At 33.3% G+C, this 14,514-nt stretch overlaps 1 protein-coding gene and 1 long non-coding RNA gene across 17 annotated transcripts in view; one reads left to right on the top strand and one right to left on the bottom strand.

Annotated features, from left to right (window-relative positions):
- LOC122714451 (CUGBP Elav-like family member 2) overlaps positions 1–14,514 on the bottom strand; it is a 506,303-nt gene that overhangs the window by 42,860 nt on the left and 448,929 nt on the right. The gene's annotated exons all lie outside the window — the stretch shown is intronic.
- LOC122714536 lies at positions 13,345–13,873 on the top strand. The gene is made up of 2 exons (XR_006346669.1): positions 13,345–13,549; positions 13,628–13,873. It is a non-coding gene; the product is annotated as an uncharacterized LOC122714536 (long non-coding RNA).

The following is a 14,514-nucleotide window of genomic DNA, read 5'->3' as shown; positions in this document are numbered from 1 at the left end:
CGCGAAACGATTAGAGCGTCATTAGCTCGCTCGCGACCAATTGTACAAAAAACGAAGCATTCCGTCCTTCGAGCGATAAAACAGTTCAGTCGAGGCAAGTCCCTTTTTCGTGCCTCGATAAATACTCAAAGTCACGCTTAACTGGACTTTGAAATTGTGTCGATTAGTGTCGATAAAGTTGCGGAAAATATTGGAATACGTAATTTGCTCGATATCATCTAGCAACTATCCGATGATAAGGACAAGGACAAGTAATAATTTTCCAAATGTTAACGCAATTGTATCTCGTTCGTTCAACCGTAGAATGGCAGAGCACGATCGTACTTTAGTCTGCTCATAAAATTATACGATTTCGACCGCAACCTCACAACCACCAGTTCATTCGTTGGATCTCTGGAAATTTTTTCGAACAATTGTCAAGATGGATGAAAAAATGGACGTTTTATCGAGATATGTATCGTGTTGATTTAGATCGTGCAAATTATTGCTCGGGAATAACATGCTAACTTTCTTAGGGCAATTAGCACGGTTGCACTCGTCGTAGAAGCAAATGATATTGGTGATACAATCTATTAAAGGTGTTAATGCAATATTTCATTTGCAATTTCTTTTTTTTTTTTTCCCCTCAAGCAATTTAACGAGAACAATTGAGGAAGCGTTTCTTTAACGAATTTAAAAAATTTTTTTTTTTTCAAAAAAAAATTGATGAAAATTTTCTCTTTGTATTTTCTCAAAATGTAACGTAGAAACAATTTCTTCTTCTTTTTTTCTTTCTGCGTTTTAAAAGTGTAAAATTACCTCATTTTGTCGTCGCCCAATAGCGTTACGTTTTAAGCAACTTTTTAAGTATCATTTTATTGCTCGGTTCTTAATAAGCTAGGAAAATTGGATTGTTTAAATCGTGCAACGATTTGTTTACGTTTTATCTTTGGAATGCCCACTAAAAATAACCATAAAATAACAATAAAAAAAAATCTCTCTTTTCCATAGGAGAGACATAGCGCTGTTGCTAAATAATAGACCGTTTCAAAACGTTGCAAAGACATCAACATTAAAATAGAATTAAAAAAAAATTATTTCATTTAAAAAAATTTCTATATCTCTTCTATTCAAGAATTCGCCAATTTCACCACCAAAATACTTCGAGTTCACGCGTAGGTATGCATAGGTCTTCCGTGAGAGGAGCATGGCTGCGGTTCCGAGGTAACGAGGTCAACTCGGAAGAAATATTCCGTGATCGTTTGCAAATGTGGCCGAGCACACTGTGGAGGCATGCAGTTTGTCCAGTATCGACGTGCAACCGCGAGCTCGGCTTGCGCAATTCATTAACACACGCGCTACCACCTGATTTTCGTTCTGCCTTGTTCTCCTCGCTTGTCTTCCGTTCCGTTCCGTTCCGTCCCGTTCCGTCCCGTTCCGTTCCGTTTCGTTTCGTTATATACGCGTCTCGACGATCAAGCGTTGAAAGCAGTTTTGCAACGTACGAAATAGGTTAACTCTATCATTAGAATTAACAGATTGTGGATTAAAAGAAACGTTTGCATGATACTTTTTTCCAATTGGATGTGTGGAAAATGCATAATAATTTAAATCTATCTGTGAATGCACGTGATGATATACAAAAAGACAGGAAATATAAGAATATAAGGTACTACATCTCTATGGAAGTTTCATTTTATTTTAGAAATATCCGCAGTGTGATGTAGTTAATAGTAATAATAATGAGATATACATATATCAAATTACAGAATAATGTATTGATTTTCATCTATCTATATATATATATATATATATATATATATATGCAATTGAAAATTTTACTGATCATTTTCTTCGTTCTAATAAAAATTAGATAAAAACCAATTATATATAGCAATTAATAGAAAATTATATCAATCTATGAAATTTTATAAATTATCAAAGATTATCCATTTTGCATTTCGCCCACTCGAAAGCAAAATGATCTATTTTATTTCGAATCCAAACTTCAAAAGCAATTTACCCGATTCGCTCGTTGTATATATCCCTTCGCCCATAAAGCTTCTTAACTGCATAAAAGAGTACAGTTAATATCCGGCCTCGTCATCCAACGTGGAAAAAGAATCGAAGAGCCTTGTCGAGAGGAAAACGCATTAAATCTCTATTACCTAGAGATCGAGGAACGCAATATAATCGAGATTGAAAAAAAAAAAGAACAAAAAAAGGAAAAAAAAAATCTCTCCCATGGATCTGCATATCCACAGTCGCTGCTCCTGCTATCTTTTTTTTTTTTTTTTTTTTTTACCTGGCTATCCGCTTAGCCGCTCGGTCTCAAACGCTCGTTATGTAACTTCCCGCGTGCCAGCTTATAAGGAAGTCAAGGATGTTTGAAAGTGTAGTTGTTCCAATATATATATATATATATATATATATATATATATATATATATACACGTGTATTCTCTTCCCTTGGCATTCTTTGCGATTTTATATCTCTCGTTGCCCAGCTCTCGCTCTCGTCATCAATTGTTTCAGTATTTTTTTTTTTTCCGTTCCAAGGGAGCGTCGTCCCAGCGGAGGGAATTATCTTTCGATATTACTCGAACGTTCGTTTCCTTTTCGCCGAGAGATCTGTCGTTATTCTCATTTACGAGAAATTAGACTAGTCAGTTAAATCTCGCGAATTCAATGTAAGAATTATCTATTCCAAGTTGTTCACTTACGTATATTTCGAAACGAAGATTCGAAGAGCGTTCATTGGTTATATCGAGTATTTCTACCTTGACAGTTATTTGATCCCGCGTGTCTGTTGTTCGAAGGTTAAACTTCCGGCGGACGTTTATCGCTGCAAGGATTCGATTTGACTTATAAGCGAGTTGTTGTGTAATCGAAACGTGGGAATTTCTGTTAAAAGTGATCCGACACCTGTCGATTTCCTACTTACAGCGGCCAACGAAATTCCAAAATTCACGAATTTCGCGATCGAAACGAAGGGAATTCAATTGCGGGTAAAACGAGGTATAGTTTACAAATTTGTCTTCTCGTTCGATCTAGAAACAAAAAAGAAGTGCTCTCTTGTGGTTTCAAACGGACGAAATTTTATTGAGCTGGAAAAAATTTGTTTTCATAACGTGAAAAAAACTAAACGTTAATTCCGCTACAATTCGCTTCGCCTCGTTTCAGATAGCGTGCAGTTTCGTCGTCTTTCTTTTCGAAGGTTAAGAGGAAATAGAGAATAAATATATACATAGGTATAAACTTTTTACACGCGCGCGCACACACACAGGCAGGATCGTATATCGCGTGTAAAAGAGAATACGCGAATATCCTGGGCAAACATTGACTGGCTGGTCTCGTATATATATAAACGGCGGCATCGAATTACGGCGCAACGTGAGATGATTTATTACGGTTAATCGGCTCTTAGAACTCGACTAACGCTGGATGAGTCATCATCAGGAAATATCACTCTCTTGTGGGAGTAATTAAACAAAGCATTGTCAAAGCATATTGCTATCGATATATCCATCCAATTATTTAGAAAACAAGGAAATGTGTCCGGATTGGAACACATGATTCGTTCGTTTTTGAACAGCTGATCGTATATAACATATACACGCGAGAGTATATTTCTTACTCTGGATGGCATAAGATTAAATATAATATTTTGGTATAATAGACGAACGGGAGCCAAATGGACAAATGGTCACTAAGCCATTACCATTCGAACGAGAAAGGACAACGTTTATTACTTCTATAATGATACACTTATATTTGAAAGAAGCGTAGAAAAAGACTAGGTTGTTATTCGGCTGAGAGGAGAGGAAGGAAGGAAGGAGGAGGGTTTATGCTTCATAAAATTTGTTCATTGCGGATGATGGCGCCACGGATCTCGCCACGATGATTGAGAAGTACGTAAAATTTGATACTTATATAGGAAAGAGTATCACTTTGCCAATTTCTTATAATTTTGAAACGTACGTTTATAAACTTTTTACGAATAATAATTTTTGCCACACATTTTCCAACAAGTTAGCACCCGATAAATTTCGTACTCGGTTTCGTACTTACTTCGCGAATTAATTCGGAAAATTAACGTACGAACTTTTATTCACGCCTATTCCAAATCCTCGCCATTTGTTTATCGTTCATCTCCCGTATCTACTATCTTAATCTACAATCTATAAATACTACATCCACACGTTATCATCGTCCGTAGAATGTTTTAATAAGAGGATTTAATCGACTGCGCCGGTGAATTCATGCACAGCTCGTTTTACGTCCTTGGCGCGCCGCGCTCTTTGTTATACGTGTCTTCAGTTTAAAAAGATACGCCACGTTTGCAATAATAATATGTACCTTACGTGACGCATCGCCAGATTGTTCGTTTGACGGCCAACAATGACGACACGTTGCGAGGAAAATTGCGAGAAAAATGTTTAAACCCCCTTTTTGAACCCCCTTATGTATCTTCTCCCTCTCCACCAATTGCAAACGCGTGGTACGCGCGCGGAATTTGAAATTATAATTGGCACGCGAGATTCGATCTCTCGCGAGTTATTTAATCCGATAAACGGTTTGTGATCAATTGAAGGATAATCTGCGTGTGTGCGTGCGCGTGGTGAACGATCGGTGAAAACGTGTAAACTTGGTGTTGTACGTTTGGATTTATTGTGATAATAATAGTGCTTACGGTCGCGCTATTCTATGAATGGGAACCGGCATAGTTGAAACTATAAGCGTGGCGATTTAATCTTTAAAGTCTGTCTGTATTAATCGCGTAATTAATGTTAATTGTATGTAAAATTGTTGCGTGGGTCTGAAGATAGTACCGGTGGATTTCCCCGTTGTGTTTATGCGGGGTGTTAAATCAACTGTGATGAGATAAACTTTTAATTACGCGTTACGAAATATGTTGTGTGTACTTTCGATCGCGAGGAATTCGAACGAAGCGTTAGCAAAGCGTTGAGTAAAAAAAAAAGGGGGGGGAAGGGGGGAACTTTGCGTCGAACTTTGAACTTTGAAAATTCGAAATTCAAAATTCAAAATTTTGTCTCGAGAATATCAGAAGGCTCGTTAACTCGCAAGAAAAAAAAAATTTTTTTTCAAAGAAATTTCGGAATAAAATTTCGCTTCTTTCGAAAAGTTAATTTTCATAAATTTATGCGTGTTTAAATACGAACCCGATCTACTGTCATGTTATCATTTTTTTTCTATATTTTTTGAATAAGAATAGAAGAACAAAAAATTCAAATCCTTAAATATCTAAAAAATGGACATGTACCATTTTCACGAATAAAAACCTCGTTCGAACGAGAAAAATGTCACGATCATATTTCGAAAATAAAACAATTGGAACAAACGAACGATTTCCTCCTCTGGTTCAACGTTTTTACACATTCGAAACGTTGCTCAAAATCGATAGAACACCGAATGCAGACGAGAGAGAAAAAAAAAGGAATGGAACTGAAGGAATTTTTAAAGCCGTACATTTTTTATAGAATACCGTTACGAATGGCTCGAAATATCAGGAAATAAATCAACGGAACAATGAACGTGTACAGAGGCGAATCGAATCGATGCTTGTTAGCCGATATTCTTCGTTAAAGCAACGCTCTAACGTCATATCCATTGTTGTGATTATTTTTCGCGCGTGGAAAGACTATTCCTTATCGACTCGATAGGTACTCGTTTTCTCGTATTCGACTATCGACCACTAAACCTTGTTTCTTTTTTCTTCTTCTTCTCCTCTTCTTCCTCTCCCACCTCCTTTCACTAATTCTTCCCAATGATGACGAGTCGACGGCAGTCGATTTTAACGAATCGTTCGCGGTCCACGTACGAAATACAAATGTACGAAGAAGAAGAAGAATGTTAATATTTGAACACTTGTGAAACGCGTGAAAGTTCTGATATTTGTGCCTGATGGATGGAAAACATAAACATTACATTACAACGAAAAACACAATTTTTTTTAATCTCAGGTATGGAAATTAAATAATGCTAGATATCGCTTGATTATGTACCATAATTTTCAATAAGTCGTAGCAAGAAGAAGAAGAAGAAGAAGAAGAAAAAGAATTCTTCAATCATTCCTTAAGATATATCATTCGAGAAAGAAAAAAAAAAAAATACAAATTAATTTATTATGCATCGCGGTAAATTATCTTGAGGAATCTATGCAAAAGATAATTATATAATTTTGTGAGAATAACATAGAAACCGAACCTCTTTGCTTTTCTCAATATTGCTTTTTAAATAATTATCTCCGTGCTATTTCATATCTTATCAGGATAAGAAAACGAGCATTCTTCTAAACCGTTTATTCTAACCTGTTTAGAATAAAAAAAAAAAAAAAAAAAAAGAAAAAAATTACTAAAAACCATCGTACTTGTTCCCAGACCTAACCTTCTTTACATAATTCCAATATTTCTTCACTCGCTTCGCGACACGATGTTTTTGCATTTATGATTTACACTTCTGATAAAAATATATCCATCGTTAAATATCCCGCAGAAATTTTTTATTTTCGCACTTGAAAAAAAATTATTAATTGCTAATCGAAAAATCGCGCGAGATCGGACTCGATATACCTGTTGCATAAGATCGAGTAATATTAAAAAATTTGCGACTGTTAAAAAAAGAAGAAGAAAAAAAAAAACAAACGAGGCGGTAATATGATATTCAGCAAATAATAATCGATCCGCGAAAATTAGCAAATATTCGTTAAAGCATGTGTGAAACTGGCGTAAAGTGATAAGAATGTACGCGTAATAAGCTGTGTACAGCCTTCGAAATCGTTCAGCATGATTGACGTGGCGTCCTCGCGACATAGTCTTATTTGGAACTATATAGTGGTACCAGTAGCATATTCAGTTAGTAACTTGTGAAACGGTTCTGCCTCGTCGCTAGACGTGCGTGAAATGAGGACTGCCTCGGCATTAATTAACCATGCTATAATTAACACGGTGCTCACGTGTTTTTCTTTCTTTCTTTCTTTTTTTTTTTTCCCCTCCCTATGGATTGTTCGAGAACGAAAGCAGCGGGAAAAACGCGTTTCGCGAAAATATTCGGATGCAATTTCGAAGGTTATTTAGCGAGGATAGAATATTCGAGATGGAAACAGATAAAGATTTTTTTTGGGAATTTTTNAATTTTTTTTTTTTTTTTTTTTTTTCAAGTAATACATTTATGAAAGAAGGATAGATCGAGATCGAGATATTTGATATTGTTGCCGATTCGCAAGTTTTCATTTTTATGAAAATACGTATTTGGCGTGTAATATAAAAATAAATGGGGCAAACGAAGCGACTAATTTGTAACATTTTATGTACAAGAGATAATGAATTTGAAATTTTTATTGTATTTTTCTAAAAAATGTGTTATGTAAATTTGACGTTCTATTAATTAATACATTGAATAATTAGTTTTTACAGTAACTTTATCTTTTTTACGCCTAATTTTTCAAGGTGGATGAATATTTAAAAAATAGAAAAAAAAAAATTGTATAAAATTACTTTACGCAAATTAATTCTTCTTCGAAAAATTTTTTGGTTGAACGAAATATTTATTATTGTTATTTTTTTTTTTTTTTTTTTTTTAGAGAGAAGTAAAAATATTTAATAAATTCTTAAGAGCAATTTACAATATATCAATTATGTACGAGTTAACTATTTCTTCGATTGAAAAATATTTAAACACGAAACAAAATTTTTCCACAAAACGGATCAAAGGATTTTAAACCTAAGTTCCAAGTATTGCATTTCTTTCTTCAAAAGAATTCGAATCAACTCCTAAACGGTATTGAGTTTACCTTGGCTCAGACAATTCTCCGATCGATTTGTGACCGAGATAACATAAATTGTGAACGCCATAAGCAGTTAGAAGTAATGCTTTAATTACTTCTAACATGTTACCAAATTGGCGTATTATTTTCTTAAATTCGAGGTAATTAAGATTAATTACAATAAAATTACGATTAAACATCCATTAGAAAATATCCTAAATATATTATTCATTACTTATAACTATATACCATTATGCATTAATGCATAATGTTATTTGTGAAAAATAAATTAGAAGAAGAGAAAAATCTAGTATTTAAGCTATGAGTTATAGCTTTATTCCACTTTTATTAAATTAAAAGTAAATTATTACAGAAAAATTTCCCCCCCCCCGATTTTCAACATTAATATAATTGAATGAAATTTATTTAACAAAATAGAAGAATTCAATTCATCGATAGATTACAAAAATTTTGATTATTGGAATTGATAATTGGAATTAATCGAACATTAATATATTTTTATTTTATTAAAATAATGATGATGAACTCGAAAGGTATACTACTTATAACACGATTATAAGTAGAAACATATTTATTAACATATTTATTCAATTATTACGGACTACTCACGATACGAGCATTCATAGCGTCATCATCTTCGATGCGATTCCCTCATCACGTGTATACAGTCAGTTGGAAAAGTTTTATATCTTATAAGAAAATTACAAGAAATGTTACAAGCATCTTCTATTATGAAATGATTCTTTATGAATTCTTTTTCAAATTTTCATCTCGTGAATATTCAATTTTGCCCAAGAATATTTCTTAATTGTATAATAGAATACTAAAAAGTTATACCAAAAAGTATTTTATACCATTAGAAAATTATATCTAAAAAAAAAAAAAAAAGAGGGGAAAAAAAATTAATCCATATGTAGAATCCAATATGCTTTACACTCCCGAAGTTTATCCCAAATAGAACGAGAATTTGATAAAATAAAAATTGTTATTTCAACTCAAGTAATATAAACAAAGTCTTTTTATGATTGACAATACAATTTGATCGAATCAATTTGTAAATTTCTTCACACGATAACAGAAACAGATAATAGAAACATTATGACTTTTCATGTTAAAGTGTAATATCACTAATGGCGCCTTAAGAGGATAAATAAATTATATTTTCCAGCCGAGTGTACGTTATGGCAGTTGTAAGATCCCGATAGTGGTTGGTTTATAGCTTTATTCCAGAGCAATATATTACCGTTTAACTGCATCTGTTTGCAGGTAATTACCATTTACCCGATGGAAGAGTACCGCGTTAACGATTATTTTACGTCATTAACCCTTTTCTTCACTGGGCTAATTTCTTAACCAGTGCGGATTAATTTGTTGCGATTGGATCAAGGAGAAATTTTCATTTAGATTCTAAATTCTAGTTTTACATTACGGATATCTGCAGTTTTTTTTTCTCTCTTTTATGGTAATTTAACGAGCGATACTTAAATTATTTTTAATAACTTAAGTATATGTTATGTTATTATATATATATATAACATTAGAAGATAAAGAAGTATTGAATACGAGGATCAGAGAATAAAGAAATATTTCTTCTGCTTATTTCAATATTATAAATTCAACATTATAAATTATCGATTGGATGATGACACGTGAAAATATGTAGATATACGTATAAAAAAAAAAAAACGAATAAATTAAAATTATAATGCGTCACCGATGATAAAAATCGGTCACTAATGGAATAAAAAATAGGAATAGACGCGTATAAAGTGATTATTCATTATGACAATGTACATTTTGCGAGTTTCCCGAACGATTGAATTTGTAAAATCGATTTCAAGGACTCTTCATAAACTCGATACAATAATATCGGCAGTGCTTAAAATTCGAATTGGTGGTATTGAAATTTCTTCTCTTCCCGTATTATTTTATTAATAATTTAAATTAATATTGTTGTTGTAATTAAAAATTTTTTTCGTAATATTCATATTATATATTTGAAAAAATTAATTAAAATTAAAGAGATGGTCATGCGTGTATTAAATATTGTAGTATGCTCTCAAATATCTCATTAGTATGCAACGTTACTCGAAAGGAAGTAATTTATTATGAAAAAAAGATTTAATTACTGAATCATAATTCACACAAGATCTTCTTCAGAATTAATTTTATAATTTGCATGTAAGCTGTTTTGTTCAATTTTACGTTTATTTGAAAATTTTTTTTTTTTTATAGAAAAAGCAATACAAGCAATTTTATATAATTCTATATAATATTATATTATATTACTTTATTAAAATGTTATTACTTTATAAAAAAATACCGATATGTTTAAAATAAAAAGTATAAGAGGAAAAAAAAGTAATTTGTATTGATATTTTTTAATGAACGCGAGATTATTCATTCATAGAAATTCACATATTTCTAAATATATAAAATATGTAAAACTTTTTTATAGAAAGGCATTACACAACATTGTAGGTATAGGACATATAAAAATCGTAAATTTCAAAGAATAAGAATCGATTATTATAATAATATCATTTTGAAATATTTATTCGCACGTTTCTTCCTCTATAAACTAAATCATCTTTCAACATGTATTTTGACATTTTAATTGAAAGCATTACAATACCTGGGACGGAATAAGGTGTATTTTGTGGCTGTGGTGCCCAATAAGCTTGACTGATTGCAGGATAATGACTTTTCGATCCGAGGCTTGGCCCGGTATACTGTTTCTTACTCTTCATCGCCATTGTCGATATTTCCAACACGTGCACTGTGCGCGGGAGATTTGAAAAAGGCTCGCGCACAATCTTAGCTAAATTCGCCTCGTAACAGATGTATCACTCAAATTTCACGGAAACTAAACTTTATAAATAACATTGTATAAACACTTGAACCAAAGACAACAAGGAAACGGTCAATTTTACGCGACAATAATGTTTTGTTTCCAATTTATACACTTCTTCTGCACATTGGCACGTGATTAAAAATGAACATATCCTTTTCTTTTTTTTTTTTTTTGAAAATAAAATAACACAGGAATATAATCGATCGAACAATAATTATTGAGTAACGATCCGTAATTTCCTTTGAATGAATTATACACTTCTACGCATTTCTATTATGACTGTCACACATAACAACGTAATACATGTCCTGTATCCGATTTTGCGATTATTTTCCACAAACGAACCTGTCTTACGTAATCACTCCGGCAATGCTTATGCAATACGCCAGTAGAATAATCGTAACAATGATTGGCGATGGTAACGGTGACGAGACTTGTTCCTAACACCGGCGACGTATCGACCTGTCCGGTCGATCGTATCGCCAATGAAAATAAGACGATCTCCACGAACGAAAACAACGTTTCTTCCATCGATTCTACGACGATTCAGGGTAACGATCGATCGTGCATAGTTCCGGCGTATTCGGTTGGATTTAACGTCGACCGATCGCGTGCACTTTAATCTAGAACAAATACGCCGGAATAATGGTGGTGGACAAGCTGTCGGTGCGAAGATACTGTGACTCGAGTACTCGAAAATAGATGCCGTCCGCTGTTCCAGAAACTTTTGCTCGTCGTGCCTCTGAATGACGATGATAAGGCACGCGACTCGCAACGACGATCCTCGTGTATTGCACAATTCACTTTCCTCCATAAAATTCTTCGTTTCTAATCGAAGTTATGCCCACGACACAAATCGATCGATCGAATTATCGCACGACGAGAGACAGCGCACGACGCCTGCGCGCGCATATATGTTTTCACCCGCGCACACGATCTAAAAAATGTCGGACACGCGCGCGTCTATCACGTTCTCGCGTGCACCGCGTGTGGTTCGCGAGCAATCACACGCTGTATACGTTGCACACGAGAAAACACGCGACCGTTGTCTCTACCGTTGTCGCCGTTTGACCGAACGGTAGGACTCAGTTCGTCGCTCGACACTCAACAAGTGAGAGAACCGGCGTTCGCCTCAAGCTTCCACCGCCACTCGTCACTTCGTGCTTCTTCGTGCACTCACGACTGTCTTCTATCCCTCTCCTCCCAATACGTCGCGCCAACCGCCTCCCCTCTCTTCTGTTTTTGTTCGAGCTCGTCTATCCCACTCGCACTTTGCCTTCTCTTCCCACCTTCCGTCTTCTCGCCTTCTTCTTTATTCTTACCGCCTTCTAGCCCCATCCCCTCCCTCTTCCTGGTTTCGTGCATCAAACATTCAATTTCCGCTTATGAGCTTTACGTGAGCATGGAAATCTTACGTTTAACTTCCCTCTTTCATTCGAATAATTTGGCAGGGTTTTTAGACTCTGTATCTTATTTGGAATGACATATGCTTTCTGTGATCATTTTTGACAGTCTTGCGTGTTTCCACTAGAAATTCAAATACAAGACGACTACTATCGTTGAATTTACTTATAGAAGTGATGAAATAATTTTTATTTTTTTTTTTTATCTCTATTGAAATTTTATTTTTAAATTTGATTTAATTATAACACTTTGATGTTGCGATATCAAATAAACAGTGATTAGAATTCTAAGAACGATAAATTGGAAAAAATTGTTGATAAGGAAATAAGGTAATATCGTTTAATGATATAAAATCAATATGATAAGCATATCGATGAAGTCATGAGTAATATAAATTGAATATAATTAGCTTATTTTACGAGTATTCATACGAAATATATATAAAATTTTAGATTTAAATTATACAAAATCCTCTTTTGCCTATTAAAAAATCGAATAGTATTTCAAATTAAATTATATCACCTAATGTTAAACATAATAGATTCGTATCGATTTATTTCTATTATTACTTGAATAAATTAATTACAATTTATACATCAGTTTTAAAATATTCAATATCTAACGTTATCACGAATATTGAAATTCAATCGCAAAATGCTTAATAAAATGTTAATTAAAAAAGGAAAGAAATACTACATATTTGCTGCCTTTAACTTTTTTTGCGATTTTTACGTAAATTAAGATATTACGTAAATATTTTTTCAACCTAAGATTTTTTTTACAATTAAATAATTCTAACGAGCATAAGACATCGATAAAGTAATATTCATTATAAACATTTCTTTAAATAACGAACGACCGATTTGAAAAATTTTCAAAACTTCAAAAAGAAGTGCAAGTGAAAAATAAGAAATAGAGTGAAAAGATTCCACTCAATCCTTTTAACTTTTCACTAAATTTAATTACACCCTATCCCAGCTTATTGTTCGAAACCTTTTCGAAGCGTGTTATTTACCCGGCTAATGTCATAATTCGACGATATCAAATATACTAAATCTGTTCATCAATAATCTATATATATATATATATATTTGATCATATATACGATCAAACGTATTTCACGACGAGCGATTTACTTTGAAGCATCGCGTCCACGTTCTCTCAAAGCTTCGCCTCCCTTCCACTCCTCCGACTCCCCGACAATTTATAAGATTAGATCACATCGTGTTCTAACTTAATATGCTCCTCGTATTTAAGACCACCGCGCCGCATCATCCGAAGAAAACAGCACGATTGCTGTCCGAGCCAACAGAAGATCGCACGACAGGCCAGAGACTTGTGCACACGTGACTTCGTGCATCGCGGAATATGCATAAGATGTGCAAGTGCTGCGCGAGTCCAAAGAAAAAGAGGAAACTTTAAACTAGGCGCGCATTGGCGTGGTAGAAGTGGACGAAGTGCAGCGTGATCTCGCTCTTCATCAACTCTCGTAATCGTACTCCTTAAGTATGGAATATACTTATCATCGAGCATTTCGATATTTTTAAGATTATTATGTATTTAACGTTCTTTTACTGTTTCGAGGTTGGAAAGTTCGTTTAACGTGTAACGCGAAATAATGGAGAATTTTTTTGGAAGAGATTTGGAAGTTTGGCGTGATTCTTTTTTTTTTTTTTTTTTTTTTTTTATTAGATCACAAGAAGATTTACAAGAAGAAAATTATCATGGATGGGTGATTGCAACGATGCTCCTCTTTTCCATTTTTTATTTATTCTCTTTCGAACGAAATTACGTATCGTCGAAGATAATTAAAATTTGAAACGTATACCGAACATTTTGAATACGTTTTTTTTATTCTTCCTTAATTTCTTCATCATGCTCATCCTTTTTCAAATCTCTACACATTGCGAAATATAATAATAATAATAATAATAATAATAATAATAATAATAATAATAATAATAATAATATGAGAAAAAAAATGTGAGAAATAACGGAATCCACCGTTTCCAATTCAATTATTTGTTACCTTTTCAGTATTTCAGTAAGAAACAAGTCTTTAGAATAACCGAACTACTGCGTGTTGATCTTCCATCGGGCTTCTGAATTATTTAAAAGTGACACAAAGCGATTATCTCATACAATGTAAATTTATCTTTTTCCTTCCTTTTTTTTTTTTTTTTTTTTNTTTTTTTTTTTTTTTTTTTTTTTTTTTCGGTCTACTATACCGCAGTCTATAGAATAAGCATATTCGTTTCTAGTAAATGTAAATATATAATTCTTGATACCTTTGTACACTGCAAACGCGAATAAAATATTTTATTATAGAACATAAAAATTGCATCGTATAACTTGGCGATTAAAATGCGGCGCATATTTATCATGTTGCATAAATAATTTTAATGCATATTCGTTATATGAAATGCAAATTTTTAATTCAACGATTATTTTTTGCCCCTTGTGAAGTATTT

The sequence above is a fragment of the Apis laboriosa genome, unplaced genomic scaffold (assembly GCF_014066325.1).
Source record: "Apis laboriosa isolate Shangri-la unplaced genomic scaffold, ASM1406632v1 scaffold112_cov148, whole genome shotgun sequence".
Taxonomy (NCBI): domain Eukaryota; kingdom Metazoa; phylum Arthropoda; class Insecta; order Hymenoptera; family Apidae; genus Apis; species Apis laboriosa.
This window is presented reverse-complemented; position numbering and strand designations above follow the sequence as displayed.